General features: G+C 40.6%; 1 pseudogene; it reads left to right on the top strand.

Annotated features, from left to right (window-relative positions):
• Positions 1 to 917: 917 nt before the first annotated feature.
• LOC121442642 lies at positions 918 to 8,552 on the top strand (annotated as a pseudogene).
• The last annotated feature ends 1,201 nt before the right edge of the window (positions 8,553 to 9,753 follow it).

The raw sequence follows: 9,753 nt of genomic DNA, 5'->3' as shown, positions 1-9,753 counted from the left end.
TTAAGAGCACTTGTTGCAGAAAACCCAAGTTGGAGTCCCAGTAACCACAACAGACTGTAACTCCAGTTACAGAGATTCCAATGCCTTCTTGTGACGTCAATGGGCTTCTGCATGTATGTAATGTGCATACATACACTCAGGCACACACAAAATAAATAAATATCAGAAAGTTCTCCAGTGTTTTTAATTTGGGGACCACAAATGAGCTAGGTTTCCAGGCATCATAAGCTTAATGAGCTGGAAACCAGAAGGCACCCTTATGTTACGGATGTGGAAGCAGGATCTAAGGGCAAGCAAGGACTAATGTAAACACAGACTTGAAGTTTGGCAAGCAACTTGTTGTGGGGTTTTGACTGTTTTGCCATTGGCTTTTGGGGCAGCAAACCCTAGGGCGTGGTCTTGTCTGTGTCTGTGACTGCGAAAGAGGTGAGGGAGAGGGGTCGTTTAGATTTTACTTCCGTAATGCAGGCCTAATCCTCTGTCAGGACCCTTCATGTGAAATTCCTTAATTAAGCTGGGATAAAGTTTGAATGGCCAACAAGTTCCCAGAAGCTACATGCTTACCCATGTATCTTCATAGTGCCAGCAATGTTCCTTTTAGAAAACAAGAATGCTGTCTAATACCATCTCTCCTATCCATCAGAGTGGTATTTTCTATTCCAGTGGATGCCTGAAACTGGAAATTATAGCAAACCTTACATACACTATGAATTTTTTTGTACATGCAGTCCTATGGTAAAATTTATTTTACAATTTGGCACAGTGAGAGAGTAACAGTAACAATTAGTAATAAAATAGCAGAATTACATTATATCATGTGAAAGGAATATTACAATAGAGTATTATAATACACTGTAATAAAATCAGCAACTCTTCTCTCTCTCAACATGTAATTTTCCACTGAATATTTTTGGATCATGGCGATCAAAACCGCAAAAACCAAAATTGCGGGTAAGGGGAGTTACTGTAACAATAATAATTGTGTGAGCTGGAGCTCAATATTAAAAGAAAAAAATTGGAAACAGCTATCAACACAGGCTCAAATAATCTAGATTGTTGGCATTCATTTTGTTGTTGTTGTTGTTGCTAGGAGAGCGTCAAGCTAAGCACAAGACTAAATGGGCCCCACTTAATATGCAGAAGAAAATCCACAAACTAGATCTTTATTCTTGTACTTTAAAGCTGGATGAGAAACAAAATTGGCTACAAATACAGGCTCATCACAAGAAATGGCTCGGAAAAAGAAAGACCCAATACTGTCGTGGCCCCCTCATATTAGCTTAGGTTGACCTCATTGGCTACGCGTATTCATTTGAGCCCAGTGAGAATAAATTATCATTCACCTATGTTTTGCATTGGAGTTTCTGTCAACAAGTAATCAAGTCTCTCCAGATGTTTCATTTACTATAACAAAGCCACTGTCATGAACAATAACGCACAGATGTTCCCTTTGAAAAACAGATTAAAAATGTTTTTGTTAATGTTTTCAAATTATCAAATGAATTGGGAAGAATATGGGTACAAAATTGGTTTCAGGACTATCTATTTGAAACTCGATTTAAAAAAAAATTAATTAACTGTAACCTCTTTGGATAAGATTAATCAAACTTCAACAAATAAAGCAGAGAACTAAAGGGCATGGGTTTTGTTGTCAAGTGATACTCTGAAATTCTCTTTCTTACAGAAGTATTTTCCTGCTGTCTGCTTCATTTTGTTCGCACCCCTTTATTTCTCTCACCATGCTTTGACATGGGGTCTATTTGCTATTGTGTTTGAGTCTTTGTTTCTGGAACTTCTCCCCCCCCCCCACTTCATTTATTTTCTAATTCTTTTCTAAGATCTGAAAGCTCCATTCACAGCCCTTGTTAGCCATAGCATTTCAGAATTCTGCCATTACCGATTTAAGCCACTCTTTAGAGCTCTCTGGTTTTCTTGTTTTCATTTTAACCTCATTTTGCATTATTACATAATAGATTTCATTTGTCTTATTTTTCTGCTGTGTCTTTGTTAACTGTTGTTACACAGTTTGATTCATTCCCTCTTTTCACAGATGTTTCTGTAAGGGCTTGGATCATGAACACTTTATTGTTCACATTTAAGAGAGCTATCTTCTTATGCTTTTAGGGTAAGGATTGGGAAGAGGGAACAAGCAAGTGAGGAGTGCTGTTATGGACAGAATGTTTGTCACCTGCCCTCCTCCAATTTATGGCTTGAAATTCTCACTCCAATGTTATGGTATTAGAAGGCAGGGGCTTTGGGAGGTGATTAACTCATGGGGTTGAATCCACTGTGAATGGGATTAGTGCCTTTACACAGAAAACTCACAAATGCAACTCTCCTCAACATAAGAGAAGGACAGAAGGAGTTGGTGGTCTGCAACCTAGAAGGGATTTCTCCTTAGAACCCAACTGTAATACCAGTTTGATCTCAGACTTTCTGGCCTTTAGAATTGTGAGTACTAAGTACCTCTGATTTATAGACTTCCTAGATTAAGCACATGGTACGTGATATGTAGTATAGTACACAGTACCTAGTACCTGGTACTTAGTGTATATAGTTCACCTATATATAATTCAGCACAAAGAGATTAATGCAGCTGTTTCTATATTCCTCTGTCTGCAGGCTCCTGTCTGCTTTGACTGGGAAGCAGCGCTGGCCTCGTGGGCCTATGGCTTTTGCAATCACATGGGGTCCTCCCTGTTTTGTGTTTCATGCTCTGTTGATGCAGTTATGAAATTTTTAATAGAGTTTTGAACAAGGAGTTTTGGATTTTCATTTTGTACCATGCCCTGTAAATTATGTATCCAGTTCCACTACGGAGTATTTAAAACCATGGTCTTTGCAGGGAGGCCAGTGGTAAGGGAGGAGCTAATACTGTTGCTTAGCTGAATTGATATAGTATCAAACTACTTTTTAAATATGTGTGCTTATACCATAGACAAAGGCTACTCTCCGTCTTACAGAGAAGCCTCTTCTTGCAGTGAATGGAGGAGAAAGGAGCGACCCACAGTTGCACAGAATACTGAAAACCAAGGATGATGAAAGGCTCAGTCCTAAATAAGACATTTATACCAACCTTTTAAGGCTCAGGGAGCATTGCAGGAAACTGGGAGTGAAGAATGTAAGAGGTGAAAGATATGGAGAAGGGATCTGAAATGCCATCTTTTAAGAATGCCATGGACATGGCAATCATGAAGTTAAAGTAAATGTGCCTACTGGCAGTGTATCCACACACATTGGGCACTCCTAACAGGTATAGGTGGGGAAAGGCCTCTTGGGGCCCTGTTGTTTACTGTTGATCTTTTAGCAATTAACCAGTTCCTGGAGAGAGGAAGTCATAATATTCAGGTGTGTACTCATTGGTGATCTCCCTGGGCTCTAAGGTGTAGTTCCAAACCTGTCCTCATAAAGAGACAGTCCTAGACAAATGTGGCACACAAAAAAAGGCAGGAAGTCATGAATATTAGGAGGCCTTGTTCAGAAGGGGGGCGGGCAACAGGGGAAGGGAAGTAAGAAAGGGTGTAGGAAAGAGTAATCAGAATGAATCATATTGCAAATAACAGAATTTATTAATAAAACCAAAATATGAAACAAGAACAAACAAACAGAAAACATCCCTGTTCTGTCCATGTAGCTGCTTGCGCATTTCTGACATCTGTGTCCTCAGGAACACTCTTGCCAACATGGGAACAGTCTCTGTTTCTCACTTTGTCTCTCCCTCTATCTCTGACTATTTTTCTCTCCTCCTCTGTTCTCTCTCTCTCTCTCTCTCTCTCTCTCTCTCTCTCTCTCTCTCTCTGTATTCCACTTTCAAAATGATTTTGTGGATCTGGGGTCTTCTTAATGGGAGGTGGTATTCTGAAGTTTCTTGGTCCTTGTGTGCTTAATCCATTTATTTCTCTTGGAACTTTCCTACAGCCACTTAGAGGATGCTCATGACCCTTTCTGGACTCACCTTCAGGTACAAGCAATGAAGTGACTTCTCATTCAAGATGGCACATTCTTCTTTTGGAAGTTAGTATCCAGTGGCAAGTTCTGTGGCCCAGGTTTGTTGTGGGGCTCAGACACCCCTTTTCTTTTCACTCCATGAAGTCTGTATAACAGCTAAACCCATGGTGGTGCTACTACTGCTAAGGATTGACCACCATCCACATTCTGGAAGTACTCGTCATTTATTTATGGAAAGATGCTAGACATTAGACCTTTGCTAGTCCAGTTGTTAGGTGGGGATTTGAAAATACTTTAAAAACTGCATTGTCATCATGATCTTGTTGCAACCATAAGCTAAGAATGTTTGGATTTGATTACTATAAAATCACTAACCTTTAACTATGTATGAAACAAAATTCTTTTTTTTATTAAAGATTTCTGCCTCCTCCCCGCCACCCCCTCCCATTTCCCTCCCCCTCCCCTGATCAAGTCTCCTTCCCTCGTCAGCCCGAAGAGTAATCAGGGTTCCCTGCCCTGTGGGAAGTCCAAGGACCACCCACCTCCATCCAGGTCTAGTAAGGTGAGCATCCAGACTGTCTAGGCTCCCCCAAAGCCAGTACGTGCAGTAGGATCAAAAACCCATTGCCATTGTTCTTGAGTTCTCAGTAGTCCTCATTGTCCGCTATGTTCAGAGAGTCCGGTTTTATCCCAGGCTATTCCAGACCCAGGCCAGCTGGCCTTGGTGAGTTACCGATAGAACATCCCCATTGTCTTAGTGTGTGGGTGCACCCCTCGCGGTCCTGAGTTCCTTGCTCTTGCTTTCTCTCCTTCTACAAATGGACGGAAATAGAAAACACTATCCTGAGTGAGGTAAGCCAGACCCAAAAAGAGGAACATGGGATGTACTCACTCATGTTTGGTTTCTAGCCATAAATAAAGGACATTGAGCCTATAATTCGTGATCCTAGAGAAGCTAAATAAGAAGGTGAACCCAAAGAAAAACATATAGGCATCCTCCTGAATATTAACCTTCATCAGGCGATGAAAGGAGACAGAGACAGAGAACCACATTGGAGCACTGGACTGAAATCTCAAGGTCCAAATCAGGAGCAGAAGGAGAGAGAGCATGAAACAAAATTCTTGTTTTTTAAACTAATGATATATTTTAAAATTTATTTTTTTTATGTGCACTGGTGTTTTGCCTGTATTTATGTTTGTGTAAGGGTGTTGGACCCGCCATGTGGGTGCTGGGAATTGAACCCAGATCCTCTGGACAAGCAGTCAGTGCTCTTAACTGCTGAACCATCTTTCCAGTCATAACTAATCCTATTTTAATAGTCCAATCCCAATTATATTCATTATGGAGTAGAATATAGTATTTTGAAATATGTAAACAATGAAGAAAGATACATCGGGTTTTCAGATTGCTGTCTGTAAAAAATGCTACCTATAACCAATTGCTTATGTGTTACCCATTAGCCAGTAGACCCTGGAAATCAGTGAGTAGTGTTGAGTCAGTCTCATATCTAGCAAATGAAGATAATTGTAGCTATTGCCCTAGATTATCCAGAGATTTGATAAGATAACTTCTTGAAAGAGACTGGGCCAGTGAAAGGATGTAGTTATCAGTCAACATGCATTATCTTTCCCCCTTCTCCTTTCATACTATGCAAGGACCAATATATTCTCCATGACTAAGAATAAATTGAAAATGTAATTGATGTTGAAGGCCATTGGGCATATCTTTTCTTTAATGATTCAGAAGCTACCCTGAGATTCTGCAATGCACAATCATTATATTAACCCAAATAATCTACTTAGATCCTGCAATCATTGTTATAACAATTATAATTAATTTTCTGACTCTATCTGTATGCCTATTTGCTTATCTGTGCATCTGCCTGCTTTCCTACCTAAATATATGTCTATATATCTACATGTTTTAGTAAGTATTTTTGAAATATGTAAACAGGAGATTGGCCAATTTATCTGATGTGGGATTCCCCTCTGTAAGCTATGAATATATTGTATTACCATTGGTTATTAAAGAAGCTTTTTCAGCCAATGGCTTAGTAAAGTAAAGCTAGGCAGGAAGTCTGAACAGAGCTATAGAAAGAAAATAGGTGGAGTCAGGGAGACACCATGTAGCTGCTGAAGGAGAAAGACACCAGCCACGAGCCAGAACCTTACTGGTAGGCCACAGCCTCGTGATGATGCACAGATTAATAGAAATGGGTTAATTTAAGATGTGAGAGTTGCTTAATAAGAATTATGAGCTAATAGGCCAAGCAGTGTTGTAATTAATATAGTTTCTGTGTTATTATTCATGTCTGGGCAGCTGGGAAACAAATAGTCTCTACCTACAAAATGGCACCAACGTGGGGCAACTACATCCACATAAAGACTGAGAGAGTTTGGAAAGGAACTCTAGACACAAAAGAACAGAGTTAAGCTTCTTAATAGCTGCATTTTATTCAGACAAGTTCTGTTTGCTGGTGGTGAGCAGATGCATGGCTCCTTTATGAGAAGGCTTCTTAACTCAGCATTAGCAGCAAAAAACTGTGTGGCTTCCTTAAGAAATGGCTTCCTGGTTCATGCTGGCAGAACAAACGCTGGCTCTTTTGGGAGGTCCTGTACTTAAATGGGGTCTGTGAGCAGCTTGTTACAAATTGCTTAATTGCCACATAGAGCCACTGTGGACCTGGAGCTGGGGTGGGATTCATGGCTCACAGAGGCAGTGAACATGCTGCTGCCATGTTGGATTTGGCAGAAAAAAACAGGCAGGGCCACCACACCCATTTAGCACTTAAAAAACAAAAGTGCTCTTGGTCAGAAAATGGTTACAGATAGGCAATAACGACAGATTCAGGCAGAAATAAACCTCTGAATGGGTCACAGTGTGTTTAAAAATGTATATAGGCTCAGGAGAGAGAGGAAAATGTATAGACAGTTATAGAACAGTAAAAGTAACATAAAAGGGTACAGACAGTCATAGATAAAAGAAGTAAGGAAAAGTAAGCCACATAAAGTTAGAAAATACACAGAGAGTCTAGATTATGTATATTATTGTGAATTTGCTGACTGTGAATGAGCTAAGTACAGGGAGACATTTCATTGTATGGGCTGTTAAGCTAAACTAATATATCTATATTAAAGGTATCTTGACTTCAAAATTTGGGTCTAAGGATATGTTGCTTTGGAAAAGAGGTCCTGCTTTTGTATCTACAGAGGATAGAAAGCTGTAGATTCCTTACCAGATAATATGGTTTGATCAAACAAGACCCCCTGAAGCAATGACCCAAATGGTCCAACATCCATGAAAGCTTCAGGACTGCTGGCTGAGATGGACTTACCATACAGGATACTCCATGGCAGACCTGATTAACAGCACCCTCAATCCGCAGGTAGTACTCTAAAAAAAAAACTAATCCCAAATATTGTTTATAAATAATTGTTTTCATTTAAACAGAGTTGACTTAAGTGATTAATGGTCACAGTCAATTTCTTTAAAAAAATAAGGAGGCCCTTCACTCCTTGCCTCTCAGGCCAGGTTTCTGCTGAGGGCTCTACTCTCTTTCTTCCTGTCCACACTTCCCAGAAATCATGGCAGACATTCCTCAAGTCCACTACCCGAAGATTCTGTCCTCCATTTGAAGGTTGTTGCTGAACTTCAGCTCCCCCAGGACGAACAGCAAGCACAGCTGTTGCAGTGGGCTGAGAAGAGAAGGGGTTCACTGCAGCTGTGCTGTGTGAAGCTGAAGATTGGGACACTACCATTCTACAGGGTTAGGGGTGTCTTAAAAATTTTATAGCCAGAGTTCATCAAGGATTTGGAACTGAATACAGTGTGCAATCTCTCCACCCTGGCACATTTTGGTCCTTACATCAGCAAGATGAGCCATCTTCACAAAGTCATAGTCATCCGCATCTTCAGAGGAAGGACTACCACTGCCATGGAAGACAAGAGGGTCACCAAGATCATGTCTGTGTTCTCCAAGCTCAGCTGTCTCCAGCATCTTAGCCTGGATGATGTCTATTTTGTCAATGACCACATGAAACTCTTGCTTAGGTGCCTGAAGATGCTCTTGGAGTCCCTGTCCATCTCCCTCTGCCAGTTCTCACAGTCAGACTTGGATTCCTTTGCCCAGTGGACTCACTGTCAGCTTAAACATCTGTACTTGAGAGGGGTCATTTTAAGTGATTTGAATTTCTTGCCTCTCAAATTTTTCTTAGAGAGTGTTGCATACACTCTGAAGACCCTGAAACTGAAAGATTGTAAGATGAAGGACCTCAGGGTCCTTCTCCCTGCCCTGAACCAATGTTCCCAATTCACCAGCATCAATTTCTATGATAATGATTTATCAATCGACATCCTGAAAGAACTTCTCCACCACACTGCCAACCTAAGCCAGCTGACCAAGGAGCTATACCCTGTTCCTAAGGAGGTCTACAATCACTTGGGTTATATCAATGTAGAGGAATTTTCCCAGTGTTGTGCTGAGCTGAAGAACACACTCATCACAGAAAGGCAGTTCATGTCTATCTGCTTTGGTAGCAATGCCTGTTATGACGGTGGTAAGCGTTACATCTTTGAACTGGAGACCACACTTTGCAATTGCTGACTCTAAATTCCTTCCTGACCGAGAAATGAGGCATAGGGGCAGGCCTCTCATCCAGGGGACACCAGAACACAGCTTTAAACATTACTCCGTGTGATGGAAATAAAATTATGTGTTGCGGGGATACAAAAAAAAATAAGGAGGATATGATATAGAGATTAATACTTTGCATTGGTGTGGAATTTGGTCTATTGATACAAATATAAGGTTGGTGTTGTTACACTGTATGTATGTATTTCTGCTCTTGTTTAAGGTATTGTGTTTGTGCAGCTCATTTAAAAATGTCGTGTATAGTTAAGAAATACAGATTAATAGATAGTCATCTATACTAGTCAAACTTGTAGTCATGTTAGATTTTCTAGATGTACAGAGATATATTTCAAATGGATAGGTATACTTCAAACCCTTAATATTTACAGAATATTGCATTTAAAATGTTTTAAGAACTTAGAACTTTTCATGATAATGAGACACATCTGCTACTAGCAGGAACAATGTACTTCAAGAGAATGATGGGCATTGAAGAGGTACCTTATGGAGTTGGTTAGGCATTTGGGCAAGAAACTCCTTGCCTGGACTGCTTGATGGTATGCTGTATGAACTGGATATGCAGGACCCACATAAAAATGACTGCTGAACTTACCTAAGGGTGAGACAGTCTTGCAGGGTTCCTGCTTCATGAAAGAGGCTGCCAAACATTCTTCAGGATACAGAAAAGAGTGACTGACAAACTGCCATTCATGAAAGAGGCTGCCAAACATTCTTCAGGATACAGAAAAGAGTGACTGACAAACTGCCAATAGAGGGTAAACAGTCTTTCAAATTTCCTGCTTCATAGAAAAGTCTGCTAGATACTATGGGACTGTAGGCTGAAGATGGATGCCCCAATGTTACAGGAGAACTTTGGGTGATTGTCCAGGCATCAAGATGTCTCTGTCAGTTCTAAAGTTTTTGGAAGCTGTTTACTGCCAAGCCTCCTTAGCCTTATTCCCCAGGGAAAGGTGAGTGTGCTATCTGCCCTTTCCACAGCCCCATGATGCAGGACAATCAGATAAGATAGGAAGTCAAGTCAACGCAGGAACTCGGTTTATTACTGTGAGCATCAGCTTATATAGGTTAAGTGACATCGTGTGATGTGGGGGTACCTCCAGTCAATGAGAAAGAGCCAAGCCCTCCCTCTGGCTGGAGGGGTGTCTACATAGAT

The sequence above is a fragment of the Microtus oregoni genome, unplaced genomic scaffold, assembly GCF_018167655.1.
Source record: "Microtus oregoni isolate MIOR12 unplaced genomic scaffold, Mior012 000092F_ref0000046, whole genome shotgun sequence".
NCBI classification, from domain to species: Eukaryota; Metazoa; Chordata; class Mammalia; order Rodentia; family Cricetidae; genus Microtus; species Microtus oregoni.
The sequence above is the reverse complement of the archived record's forward strand: the minus strand, read 5'-3'. Positions and strand labels throughout refer to the sequence as shown.